The sequence below is a fragment of the Engystomops pustulosus genome, chromosome 2 (assembly GCF_040894005.1).
Source record: "Engystomops pustulosus chromosome 2, aEngPut4.maternal, whole genome shotgun sequence".
In the NCBI taxonomy this organism is placed as follows: Eukaryota; Metazoa; Chordata; class Amphibia; order Anura; family Leptodactylidae; genus Engystomops; species Engystomops pustulosus.
The window spans coordinates 227696819-227711844 of NC_092412.1; positions in this window are offsets into that span (position 1 = coordinate 227696819).

Below are 15026 nucleotides of genomic sequence, written 5' to 3' on the forward strand. Positions count from 1 at the left end.
CCGACCGCGGGTGTTACACTGGGGTGCCGGCTATTAGTTATATCCGCCACTGAGCGCTAAGTCAACTTGTTTCTTGGGAAAACCCCTTTAATACATTGTTAAGATTTTCTGAGAAAGAATTAAAGAAACAGCAGAGGGCGCCATACAAAGAATGTAACAGCAAGATCTACATGTCAGAGCAATTAAAAGAAACTTCACATTTGTGTGATTTAACAAAGTAAAATAATGGCAGGCATTTAATAATTTGGGCGCAGGGTGGGGCTGAAAACATGCTATATTTTTCAGTGAGATGTAAGTTTGTGGCGCAAGAAATTAATGACGTGGCGCCCAAACAAAAACTTTTAGAACTGTCTCCCCATTCATAAAGATGAAATAGGACTCCCTAGACCAGCGTGTAGCTGCTCTAATTATGCGCCAAAAATTGTGCCTCAAAATGAGTTGGAAATATGGAGGCACCAAAAAAGTGTCAGATTCACAAGGTGCGCCACAAAGTTGTGATCTCTAGAAAAACACCAATATTGTGGCGCCAACACTTATATACACATAAATAAGGGGCAAGAGGCGCAGCAAGGGGAAATAAATGACAGATTTCCGTTTAAAAGTTGATAATAAATTCCCCCAATATGTTCTCATGGTATGACCCTTATGGTAAAGTATGACTTGGTATGACTTTAATAATAACAGTTTAATCATTTAATGCATAGCCGGCCACATTGTAACCCTAACTATAATGCTATCTTTATCATATTTATGCATATATGGCTGTTTTTGTGATAATATGTAACATAAGAAATGTTGAAGACCTTGCACAACTATAACTGATTTTCGGTTTCTGCTTTGGCGGAATGGCTGTGGAATGCGGCCATAACGCGGCCGTGATGTATTTCTGATGCGGCCAGCTGCATCAATTTAGGAGATGTGACGATAATTCATAATGAAATTATTATTTATTGACAGTTTTACATATTGTTAATATGAAACTGTCGCTAAATAACAATTTTGTTAGGAATTATGGTCACAATTCCTTAATTAATGCGGCTGAGCATATCACAAATGCATCACGGTCACACTGTCTATTTGCTTACTAAATACTCAAAAAACTGTCTCCCTGTTCTCAAAAAGATGTGACCAAAAAGCCACCAAAAATGCTCCTAAACAGGAAATCTACCATAAAAATACATCAGGATAAACCAGGGACACCTACTCATAGATCCCAGCACCGTGACTGTGGTAATCTTCTTACATTTGTCATTCATGGCCTCCTTCATTCTAAAATCAACTTTTAAACTTATGCTAATGAGTCTGAGGGCCCCTCAGTGCTGCAGATTCATAGGTTGTTATAATGAGCAGAACCTGTCTCACCCTCACCCTGTTCTCTTCCTCCTCCCTCTGCCTGTGCACTCTACAAGCAGAAGGAAGTGGAGAAGGTGGAGGGAAGACCTGCTCTACTCGTCTGGCATTGCCCCCAGAAGCCGTTAAGGCTCATTAGCATAATTGTAATAGTTGATTTTAGAAGGAAGGAGGCCATGGATAATAAATATAATGGGGCTTATTTACCAAGGGCCCGCGGCCGCACTTTCGTCTGACTGTTCAAGTTTTTTTCGGGATTTGCGCCCCTGGGACAGGTATTTAACTGGGGATTGTGTCGCACGCGATCAAATTGTGGTGCAGCGCCGCCGGCTTTCATGCAACAGAAACCGGGGTGGGGGGGGGAGGGGCTGCTGGACTGGCCGTCGGACAATCTGACTGATTCGGACTGAGTGCGGGATTTAACTTTCAAATTGTGTCGCAAGATAATGCACTTACATGCACCAGGAAGAAGAAGGTGAACTCCGGCGGACCTGAGCAGGGAAGAGACACATGCAGAATATCAGGCGCACGATCTTAGTGAACCGACGCACAGTGCATTATCGTCGGACACTCCGTACCTCGGGAACTCCAGCGTCTGGGTAAGTAAATGTGCCCCAATAAAATTACCACAGTCATGGTGCCTGGAGTAAATGTCCCTGGTTTATCACAATGGATTATAATGGTAGATTTTCTTTAATGTATAACTTGAAATATTACATTTTTGTTCTGCAATGTGAGTTTTTTCACCCCTTATTAGTTCTTATGATGTTGAGATTATTTTGGAAGCAGGCATTGTCTGTCTTTTTTTGGGACGTTTTTGGTTTTCTACAGGTCAGACGTATCTTAGCGGTGTTTCCTTATTGATACATGTGGTATTTTGGTCTTTATTAAGTTTGCAACTTTTTAAAACAAAAGCAAAAAGTCTCCAAAAGTCATAGTCAGTTCAAAGTTAATTTCCACACATGGTCAGGGGCAGCCAAAGATTTGCTCCAAAATTTGCAACTCTTTTGCGAGTTTTTAAAAAAAACTCTGGATCCAGGTGACAATTCAGGGAACACTGCAGAAAACTAGACAATGGCAAACCTCGAAGGGAGACTGTCTTAGGCGGCAAAAAAAATAAGCACAAATGCTATGAAAAGTTGCAGACAAAAGTTTAAAACATCTGCCCTATTGAGTCAGATATTTCTCTCAGATGTCTCCGTGTCTCCTGATTTGCATATTCAGAACAGAAAGGCATCAGTTACTATATATAACATGCAAAACATGAATGTACCAGAACATATTTACATTGCTTCATTGTAAGGGCATTGGGGGTCATTTACTAAGGGCCCGATTCGCATTTTTTGCGACGGGTTAACCAAATTTTTCCATTTTGCGACGATTTTCCCTGTATTGCCCCGGGATTTCGGCGCACGCGATCGGATTGTGGCACATCGGCGCCGGCATACACACCACGGAAACCGGGGGGGGGGGGGCTGGGCGTGGCAGCACGAAAACCCGACAGATTTGGAGAAACCGCCGCATTTTTAAAAAAAAGTGTCGCTGGAAACGCGCTTACCTTCACCGCGAATGGGATTGTGAACTCCGCCGGACCTCAGCGGACTTCAGCGCAGCAGCGATACCTGGTATCTGGAACTGCCTTAGTGAATCGCAGGAAGACCCGAATCCACCATAGAGAACGCGCCGCTGGATCGCGAATGGACCGGGTAAGTAAATCTGCAGTCCCAAATCTGTAAGTAAAACGCAGTCCCAGCCTTGAAGTGACACTGCCATTAGCTTTTACACTACTAAACTACCAGTCCCCACTGTATGATATGAAATATTTTTTCTAGAATCAGCAATTTTTTTTGATTGACAGATTTTTATTGAAATGTTTTGCAGATTTTTAAAGACAAAACACACATAAACAAACAAATTGACCCCAACCCCAACAAAGATCACTCCCAGAAATAATCAATATTTTAATATTAATATTTTCATCATTCTGAAACAAAAGAAAAAGGGAACCAAGTTCATGGCAGGTAATAAAACTTTCTAGGGGCTCCTGAAGGTATCTAGTCACACATCCTGGAGATCCTTACAACCTGATAAACTCTGACCTGCAGAATGTTCTGTGGTGACCTCAAAAGCCATTTGGTCACCTCTCCTCTGCACCTACCCCCATTGCAACTGTTTAAATATTCCTGGACTCTCCCCCCTCATTAAAACTTTGCCCAATCCTGAATGACCTTCTGGACTAATTAATGAATGGGAGGTTCTGAAATCTGAAACAAACTGAAAAGATATAAAACAATATGAAATCCAGGAATTGGTGTTCACATTTTGGGGGCTGCTTGACAAGCTGAGTGTGTTCCTTATTTCTTCCACCTCCAGGGAATCAGGATTTACTTTAAGTTGCCGTGTTGTGTGTCCTTTTATTTTTTAATTCTTTTGTTTTTAATATCTTTTTTATGCACTGATCAACTTTTCGTGATTAAAGCTTTTCACTTTAATTTTGGTCCCTGTATGCTCTGCGAACTCATAGCCTTGGGAAGTGTGGTTAGCTGTGTGACTGCTAGAGTGCCGAGTGTGCATGTCTAGTGGTGTGACAAGGTGACTGCTTGAGAGCAAGAGTTGATGTAGAGTGGGATACTTATTGGTCCCAGTATAAATGCAATAAGTGGTGGCAGCGGGTCTGGTGCTGGAGCTGTATGAGGTGTGATTTATGCTCAATTTGTGTCCTGAGTGAAAGGTGAGCCCAAGTTTGAGTTGGCTAAATTAACACGTACGGTTGCACCCCAAGTCACGTTACGAGGCGGCGGGGCCTCGCCGTGACAAATTGGTGGCAGCGGTGGGATACATTTTTTTTGTAATAGAGCGTTAAGTGCTTGGTTTAAGTAATTAACCCTTGCACTTAAGGACTGGTGGAATCCTTGCAAGGAGCACCCCAGTCTACAAGGAAAAACTCAGTACTTATTGTTGTAAGACATACTTGCAAAACAGTCCCCTCTTTTCTTTTCTATCTTTTATTTGGCAAGTAACTGCTAAGATGGTGGCTACTTATAAGAAGATGGATGAAAGTGACCCTACCTGGGCACTGTTTCTCCAACTGCTTGGAGAGTGTAACCCACAAACGCAGCTGGAAGCGTGTGAAGCTCAGCAAAGGTTGCAGGAGCGTCAAATCCAGAGAAAGCGAAGGTCGGATGAGTTTCAGATCCAAAGAGAGCTAAATCTGGCAAAGAGTCAAGGCCAGAGTCAGCAAAAGATGGCAAAGCGTCAAGCCCAGATGGAGCAAGAGTTTGCACAGAGCGTCAAGCCCAGAGGGAGAAAGAGTTTGCGGATCGTAAAGCCGAGTTGGAGTTTCGAATGGAGTTAGCACGTCTCCGGTTGTGCAATTCTTCTGCCCAGAGCAATGGGCAGCAAGTTGTAATGGCCCGAGAGCCTAAGGATGACAACAAGGCCGCATGGATAGTGGATACTTATTTTTCCAAGCCAGTAGCAGCCCTGCAGAGACCTACAAAGGATGACTGGACGGAGGGTAAGCCTACCACCTGTGCCCCCTCTACTCCCACCCAGTCTGTGTTTAATATTGGTAGGTGTGGTGTATGCTACCAAATGGGACACCACAGCCCTAAATGTTTTGGGGGATTGAGGGACACCCCCACAACTAAGCTCCCTGTTTCTTCTGTGTTTGGGAGAGTCAACCCTGATGGAGATATGGCATCTGGATGTCGATCAAAGAAAGTCCAGGAGTCTGAGATGAGTCCTACTAATGTTTTACTGGGGACTAATCCAGGGCAGTTAGTCTCCCAGTCTGTGGTGGATGTTTTTCCCACCACAGTTGAAATGCCTAATAATGTGAATGTCATATGTACTACACTGGGTGGTATGGAGCCTAGCCTATGTGATGATGAGGACATTGTGCTATGTCCAAAGAGTCTTGATGTGGAACCGGATCTGGGGCGAATAGTATCCAAGGATGTTGCAGATATTCCCCCAAGTGCAGCAGAAATGTTTTATCACGTCCAAGTCTTGGGTTCTCTGGATTATACTGTTTCTAACACCAACACAGAACTGGACAGTGATAATGTGATAGGTTCAAACGAGCCTGAGGTGATGCCTGACCTGGGGCAATTAGCATCCAAGGATTCTGCAGATATTTCCCCAAGTGCAGAGGAGATATCACACCCTGCCCCATGTACTCTGAATTATAATGTTTCTTCCACCAATACAGGAACGGACAGTGATAATGTGATAGGTTCAAACGAGCCTGAGGTGATGCCTGACCTTGGGCCATTAGCGCCCAAGGATTCTGCAAATGTTTCCCCAAGTACAGTTGAACTGTCCTATAATGTCAACGTAATATGTGCACATATTGATTGTACTGTACCTTGCACTGACCAAACAATGTGTGATGATAATAATGTGTTATATTCTAACAAGGATGAGGTAGTGTGCGGCCAGGGTGAGCCAGGATTCTTAGCTGGCCTGCTGACACCTGTTGTATCTGAGGTCATTAACAGTCAGAGTGTCCATGATTCAGACATCAGTCGGAGTTCTGAACATTTAGTAACCCCTGCAGAGGAGGGGATGGGGCTATCTTACAGCCCAGAGATTGTTACAGGAGAGCCCAGTGAGACAATCTCTGTAACATGTGTATTGGCCACAAAGGACCAGAGGTGTGAGGCTGTTTTACATGTGGATAGAGCCACTTGGAAGAGCCACTAGCTGGACAGGACACACCACTAGTAGGATTTTTAAGTGTTCCTGAGACTAAAGTCCAGCTAATTTTGAACCTCCATTTGTTTAAAATGGGAAATGGTGTAGTGGAAATGGCTGTATATTTGTATTGTCTCACCAGTGGGGAGCCATGGAGATGGGCTTGTGAGATGATCTGTGGATCGATCTCCCATGCCATCTCTAAAAAGGGGAGGTGTCAAAAATTATGGATTATGAGTTCCCTTGTTATGATAGGAGAGTCACCTTTGCCCTATAAGATAATGTAATTGAGGGCAACAGATCCCACCCCCCTCTGTGATTCCCTTTGTTTTCCCCATCCCCTATCAAAAGAATTGGTAACTGGTTTCCGCTGTCCTTTAGAAATGTTAATTGGTTTCCTGTGAAATGGTAGACTGGGTGTCTCCAAGGGCCTCATGGTTTTTCATGTGTCTTAAAATGACTCCTTAAGAACATGAAAAAGTATACTTCAAAGAAAACTTAGTCATAAAGCAAATATTTCAATTTCTGGTCAACGGATCTGGATCAGTATCCCCCTATAGTCCTGGGGTGTCAAGCCCAAAGGATTTTAGAGGAAGGAAGCCAAGAAAACGCCTATTAGACAATCGGGCCAACATTTAATAATGGTGTTTGGTATTGTTAGATTTGTTAATTCATGCTGGTAAATGTGGTGGGCATGTCTTCTTATCAGGGGACTCTTGGGAAAAGATATGACATATTTTGGAAAAATGTCCCTGATTTTCCATCTTGATTAAGGTGTAGCCACACCCCTCTCACATGACCGAGGGGGGCGGATCAATTGTGTAGTTGAAAGTAACATGCCAGCATTGAATGGGTGTTGTCCATGGGGAATGTCTTCAAGCGTGCAGGACTTCTAAAATTTTCATCGGTTTTCCCCACAGCGGATCTTTATGCCAATCGAATTAGTAAGAGGTCTGTCTTTTCTTTTATTTTATCCCTTTTTATTTTACTGTTTGCTGTTATGTATGTCTGTTATTTTACCCTTTTTGTAACCATTAAGCATTGTGCCTATTTTGCATATTAAATAGTCCTTTAATAAGTTTTTGCTCTATACGTTCCCATACCTCCGGAGAGGGGAATTACCGCTAAGCCGTGTTACCGTGTGAATATCTTTGTGCTAGTAGTAGCTAAAGACAGGTTGTGTCCAGGTGAACTGTACTGCATCTAGAAGAGTGTGTATCTGGGTGTATGTGTGCGGCCCTGGTGTGGGCTTCTCGTAAGCCATAATTACAAGTGGTGGCAGCTATGATAAGTGAGTTGTATGGAACGGGTGACTTTCGGGGTGCAGAGTGGCCCTGTGCAGTAGCGTTCCATAGGTACGTAAGTGGCAGGGGGGTACATAGTGTGGTTGTGCGCCCCCCTGGGCTGTGCGTGTGTAGTGTCTGGGATTCGGATGCATTTGGTTTCCCTGACATGAGAAATGAGCTGAGTGGGTTTGCCGTGTGCTAGAGGAGTGGGAATTAGCGTAAGGACGCCATTTTGTGTGAGTGGGCGGAGCTTAGGGCTTATTTGCGTGGTCTCCTGGCGTACGCAAACCCCGTGTGTGGACTCCGGTGAGTCGTGTTTGTGACAATAAGGTCCAGATAACCCCAGAGGCAGGCCCGGCACCAGCACCCGGCAAACCCGGGCAAGTGCCGAGGCCCACAGCTGCTGGGAGGGCCCACTCGTGGCCATATCTCATTCCCCAGCAGCCTGGCTGTGCCAGGTGCTGACACCATAAAGCGGCGATCCGTCTGCCGCAAGACGCTGCCATGCGGTGAAATCCCCGTCACAAGCAGTCTGGCCGTGCCGGGTACTAGGCCGTATAGTGGGGCTCCGTGTGCCCATGGGGGGTGAGGAAGGGGCTGTATATAATGAATGGGGGATGAGGAGGGGGCTGTATATAATGAATGGGGGTGAGGAGGGGGCTGTATATAATGAATGGGGAGGGGGATGAGGAGGGGGCTGTATATAATGAATGGGGAGGGGGATGAGGAGGGGGCTGTATATAGTGAATGGGGGGTGAGGAGGGGGCTGTATATAATGAATGTGGAGGGGGATGAGGAGGGGACTGTATATAATGAATGGGGGGTGAGGAGGGGGCTGTATATAATGAATGGGGGGTGAGGAGGGGGCTGTATATAATGAATGGGGAGGGGGATGAGGAGGGGACTGTTTATAATGAGTGGGGGGGGGATGAAGAGGGAGCTGTATATAATGAATGGGGGATGAGGAGGGGGCTGTATATAGTGAATGGGGGGTGAGGAGGGGGCTGTATATAATGAATGGGGAGGGGGGATGAGGAGGGGGCTGTATATAATGAATGGGGGGTGAGGTGGGGGCTGTATATAATGAATGGGGGGTGAGTAAGGGGCTGTATACAATGAATGGGGAGGGGGATGAGGAGGGGACTGTTTATAATGGGTGGGGGGGATGAAGAGGGAGCTGTATATAATGAATGGGGGATGAGGAGGGGGCTGTATATAATGAATGGGGGCTGCATATAATGTTTGGGGGGAGAGAAGGGGGCTGCATATAATTGGCGGTGAGGGGGATGAAAATAATCCTTATGGGGAAGGGGGGCTGTAAATAATGGGTGGTGAGGGGGGCCTGGGCTGTATATAATTAATCCATGGGGGGGGGGCTACATATAATTAATTTATGGGGGTGAGGAAGCTGTATAAAATAAATCCATGCCGCTATGCCAGTTAACTGCAAAGGGGCCCACTGAGGCTCTGTCGCCCAAGGGCCCACTGAAACCTGGAGTCGGCCCTGTCCAGAGGAATCTAATCTCTTCTCAATAATGTGAATAATTTTATTATTGGATATAACATTCTCCTTCTCCCATGAGTAATCAGACCTAAAAGCGTGTTGTACTTGAAGAAACCTAAAAAATTCTGCAGAAGGCAATTCAAAATTAGACTGCAGCTGCTGAGTCCATCAGATAAAAAGGGGTGTTTTGAGCCTATCAGATCAAATGAGGTCTGTAAAATCACATATTTTAATGTTAAAACTCACCTGCTTTCCTATAAAAAAAGTCACCTCCAAAGTAATTTGCAAATGAGATCAGAAGAGTCCCTTTCGTCACAATAATCATCCTCCTCATAATAACAATGGGCACCTAATAATTAGGTGTCTGTAGTTAATGGCTCTTTGATCCCTCCTTCTGGTTTAGTTGGAGGGACTCCAAACAGAGAATTTTTTTACCAAACTGCAAACACAACTCACCTGCATGTTGCTGAGTTAGGAAGAAGTAAGCAGAAGGGACGTGAAACGATTAGTGAAGCAAAAGATAGACGCTTCTAACCTCATCCCAGCTCGGATTATTAGTCTTTGCATGTATGAAGCTCAGTTTGACAAATTTTATTTCTATTGAAGACACTGCAGGAAAAAAAGCCAGAAGTATAAAAGAGTAGGCAGCACATTAATAACCAGGACATGAGACATACGCAGGGTCTGGGGAGCGCTTACAGAAAAAACTACCACTTTCCAATTATTTTCTATAGGCCTACAGGCAACAATTACCTTCTACATTTTCTGCCTGGCATCAACCATTCGGTAACAATGTGCCCAGACTAGATGTGTCCTCTGAGACCATCATCTGCTTCTTCTTTACTTCATTCTGTTAACTTTTTTTTTTTTTTTATATAAAATCCATTTAGAATCAGCAGATGTGGTTTGCTTCTGAATTCTAAACATATCACCCAACTTTTGGGACAGACAAAGAAGGACAAAAAATGTTTGTGTTCCTAAGCTACGCCCATTGCTCTTCCCCTTAGCCCACACCATAGCATAGTATAGTATTCACATGAAAGACCCCTATATAGTATAATTCCCACTTCAAGTGGCCAGCTTCCTATGTACTCCATATGTAATACCCTCTAATGCAACCCAGCACCATATAATGCCCACTCTTCCTATAGCAGCCTTACAAATAATACATCTTCTTTATTATCCCCTCTTTATGTTGCAACCCTCACAGTTACCTAATTTTCTGTCGCCCACCAACTTATAATACCCCTCACATATAACGCCTGCTTTACTTTTGGTATCAGCACTTAATCAGCCCTCTTCTCCCCCACACATTGTCGCCCTCTCCTTCCCTCATGTTGTGGCCCCTCTTCTCCTCACATTGTGCCTCCTCTCCTCTACAGTGGTATAGGCTGAATTACAATACTGGGAGCTGATAATCCCCAAATCCAGGACTACTCCACCAGATCTGGAATATTTGTGAGGTAGTTGAATATTCTGCAGATGTCTAATACTGGAGACCCCCAGAGTGGATATATAATTGTGGAGACCTCAGAGCAGACACTAATACTTGAGACCCCCAGAACAGACCTTAAATACTGGAGATATCCAGAACAGCCATGTAATACTGGAGACCTCCAGAGCTGATGCATAATAGTGGAGAATCTCAAAGCAGAACTTTAACACTGGAGGCCCCTGGAGCAGACTTATAATATTGGAGACCCCTGGAGCAGACCTATAATACTGAAGACCACCAGAGCAGACCCCATTGGTGACCCCCAGAGGAGACCTTTAATGGTGGAGACCCCTAGAGAACTTTATAATATTGGAGACATCCAAAATCAGACGAAAAAATAAAAAAAACAAAGACCTCTCCAGGCTCCTCTTAACCTTTCTGCTGTGTTGCTCATGGTCCTGACACTGGTTATAAGTTTTGGCGTTAGGACCCAGGGCAGTTTATCATCAGAGGGCCTGAGCAGTTAGTACAGAACAGCTAACAATACCACTCAGGTCCTCTCTTTCGCCGGGTGCTGCACTGTCCTGCCTTATGATGGCCATGGTAGTACCGCTACCCAACCTCCTGCACCAATGAGCTTAGGGCGTTCCTGTCCCCGTGCCTCTTGGTGTATCCAGGTGCAACAGAACAGTGGCTGTGCTATCACAAGTCTATGGGAGCGCAAGAAATAACTGGGTATATACACTTTCCTATTATTGGTGCTCCTATACACATGAATGGATAGTCGCCAGACATGCAGGTAGAGATACATTGGGTACGGAAAGTATTCAAGACCCCTATAAATTTTTCACTCTTTGTTTCATTACAGCCAATTGGTAAGATCGAAAAAGTTCTTTATTTTGTTCACTCTGCACCCCATCTCGACAAAAAAAAACCCTGAAATGTAGATGTTTTTTAAATTTATCAATCAAGAAAAACTGTCTTGAAGTGCGCTGGCACAACTTCCGCGATAGCTTTGTGCGCACGGCCCGGACAGCGCACTCTGTGATGTCAGCAGCGGCATGAACACAGAAGAGGCGCTGCCCACAGAGCTGTTGGGGACCTGCAGCATGAAGATGAAGAGGAGCTGCCTGGGCCGTCGGAATGGTGAGTAGTCAGTTTATTTTTTTTGTATACCCGAGTATGAGCCGAGTGGGGAGTGCTGAAAAACTCAGCTTATACTTGAGTATATACGGTAAATTAGCAAATGCAGTATCTACATTACTGTTTTTTGGGTTGGGTACAGAGCAGGTTGGCTCCAAGTTTCAGTAGGCCTCTGGATGATAGAGTCTCAGTGGGCCTCTTTGCAGTGAACCCACATGGTAGCATTAAAAATTCTGAAACTAAAACAATCTCCTGTTTCCTAAAATATTCCCTAGTTTATCATACCAAACAGCCTCATGGATATTTAATATAAAACCCCTCTCACCCCCATGAAATCCTTATGTTAAACCTTATGTGGGCCCCCCAGAAACTCTGGGCCCAGGAACTTGCCCAGGTATGCCCAGTTTTGGCGCCGAGGGTACAATTAATTGTACATTAATTAGCAAAAAAACAACTTCTTTATGTTCCCAATCGGCTGCAATACTTTCCGTACCCACTGTAGGTGTAGGTACCAACAAAACACCTTTAAAAGGGAACCTTAGGGACCGGTGTTTTATTCTTCCAAATTTCCATTTGTTATTTTTAAGTGTTTTAATCATATTTACAAAAAGAAAACTTTAAATATTTTAAAAAAGTGAGTATAAAAGTTTATTTTTTTTTTTCGGAACATAAAGACTTCTGAAAGGTTGATTTGGGACCCTAAACCACAGATCCATAAAGACCTACAGTTGCTTTAGGGACCCAAATCGACCTGACAGGTCTTCTTTACGTACAATATATAAGCTCATGTTGAACACTACTATGCACTACCTATAAAAACATAGACCCCAGAAAGTTGTAATAATAAGCTAAGATTCTACAAAAGTGTGTACCAGCTCACTGCCACTTATCTACATCTGTTCCGGTGCATGAAACATAATGGGGCTTATTTACTAAGGGTCTACGGCCGCACTTTAGTCGTATTTTTGGGGATTGTGCCACATGCGATCGTATTTCATGAGACATGGGGGGGGGGCGTTTACTATACGCCATGTTATGTGTATAATAATAATTTATATTGCCCAGATGTTATGTCTATGTTGTGTATACATAGTAGGTGCAGCCCAAGGGGAAGGGGGGGGGAGGAAAATATAATGGGCACAAATGTCTTGCGGGAATTCATTACTTATCCAGTAACAGGAAGACTCACATCAACTATTTCTAACTTACCCATAATATTTGTACATCATCATAACTTCTGCGCACAATTATTTTATTTGCAATTCCCAGGTCCTTCTTCTACGTGTAACCTTGGGCGTGTGAAGCACTTGCTTTCATAGACAGCTAATTAAATAGGGCCACCACCTAAATACATATCCGCCTCTTACACATCAACCTGCTGCTGTGCTCACATTGATATGACTTGTATATTAACTGCGTGGTGCAATTACATGATTGGTGCCGGGTAGTTGTGGTTAATGTCAAATTATTCCACAACTTTTTCCATTTACTGCAGTCTTATTTTAATTATACCCAAGTATTTCCAGATTTAGTGGTTTTCAAGGACAAATGTTAAGATTCTGTCAAGAAAAGACATATATTACCCCAACTCGGTTCTTTATTTGAACTTTTGAGACATTGGGGCTCATTTACTTAGGGTCCGAACGCTGCACTTTCATCGGGTTTCCTGAATATTTCTGTTTTGCGCCGAATTGCCCCGGGATTTTGGCGCACACGATTGGATTTTGGCGCATTGGCACCGGCTTGCACGTGGCAGTAATCGGGGGGGGGGGGGGAGGGCGAATGGGCAGTCGGACAACGCGACGGATTCGGACACACCGCGGAATTTAAAAAAGGAGTTGTGTTGCAAGATCACACACTCACATGCACTGGGAAGAAGCAGGTGAACTACAGCGGACCGTGGCGCAGGAGCGACACATGCAGGAACTCGGACGCACGATGTTAGTGAATCGCGCCGAACCTGAATCCTCGTTGGACAACGCACAGCGGGATGCCCCATTAAGTGATAATTATACCATGTCATAAGCCCAAACATGTTTTTTTTTTTTGCTTTTTTCATTGACGTCTTTTAATACATATTTTTTATATATTTTCCAGATGTGACCCTTTTTGTGGGACGTGTGGTGTATTTTTTCAATTAAACCAAAGTCAAAGTATGTATAACTTAATTAACTTATATTACGGTAATCTTTCTTCTGGTTCAGCACCTCCATCCAGCCAATCAGTGGCCTCATCAGACCATGGGACATTGTTCCCTCTTATGTCAAGTGATGCACCCTGGTTTATAGAGGCCACTGGTTGACCAAAACAGATCCTGCAATCACATGGGCTCTGAGAGCTGGATAAGTGTATCCTTTCTTTTTTGGCACCCCAGTCCCAACAGTTTTTTTTTTAGAATTCCTAGAAAACCCCTTTAAATATTGTTATAAAAACATTGTAATAAGTCTAGGCTATTTTGGACACATGTTACCAATTATGGTTTCGTGGCTTATATTTACATTTTTATCCTAAGAATGTCAAATGTTAGTAACCAACCATTCAATACTAAAATACTCCATAGCAAATCCACAACTTCCAATCATATCGACATCCTGAGGACATGAATACATTTAAAGTTTCAGACTTCATTGTAGCTTCTCTCCGGGTTCCCTCTCTACAGGAAGAATCGTGAAGCAAGGAGCAGGACCTCCAAAGATAATCCAGCCCTGTCCACGCCTTCTCACTTTTCCTGCCGTCCCAGCAGCTAAGGATATGTCACTTTAAAATAGTGATCAAAGCAGCATCTCTTAAGTTGCCTGGGACTGCTGGAGGAGGCCTTGAGTCCTCTTTGGTGAACTTTGTGCTGGGGTGATGGCCTGGGTGCCCACAGAGAGGTCTCCAAGTGCCACCTATGCACCCGTGCCATAGGTTCACTACCACTGATATAAAGCAACCCCCACATTTAGGTTTGGCCCTTGAGATGTAGTCTGCAGATCCGAAGGGATATATTTTCCTTGCTTATCTTGTCTTTCAAGTGTCTTCCATTGCTGAGGTACACTCAACAGTATTGACAAACGTGCTAGCATTTCAGTGAGTGTCCTCTGGGCACTTCAGTTTCTCTTCATACTCCAATAACATAGTGATAGATTTATTTGGAAGTTAGATTTTGACTGATGTGAGTGACCATGATCTCTGTACAGCGCTGTTTAATATGTTGGTGCAGTATAACCCTGTAGAAATTATATTTTAATCACCTCTGATGTCTTTTGTTTTTGATTTTAGATAAAGATTTGGCTCATCTGGAGGACATTGGCTAATTTAGAACTGAAACTGGATAGAGGCTTTTGTGGTAAATCCTCACATCTGAGATGTTATCATGTATTAACTTTCATCCGCACATCAGCACATTTGTTGTGATGTGAGGATTATAAAGATATTTTTTTCAGGTCACACAGTCTTTAGGTTTTTGGTTGCATAAAGCATCACTTTTCCGGAATAATTTTGCTGCAGGACCTTGTTCCTTTTAAAGGTAACAGAAAACAAACAGCAGATGTATGAAGGCAAATATCCAAGCTGAAAAATGAACCGTATTCATGGAGTGTTTGAGCTCGGCTCACATGACCAGGATGTT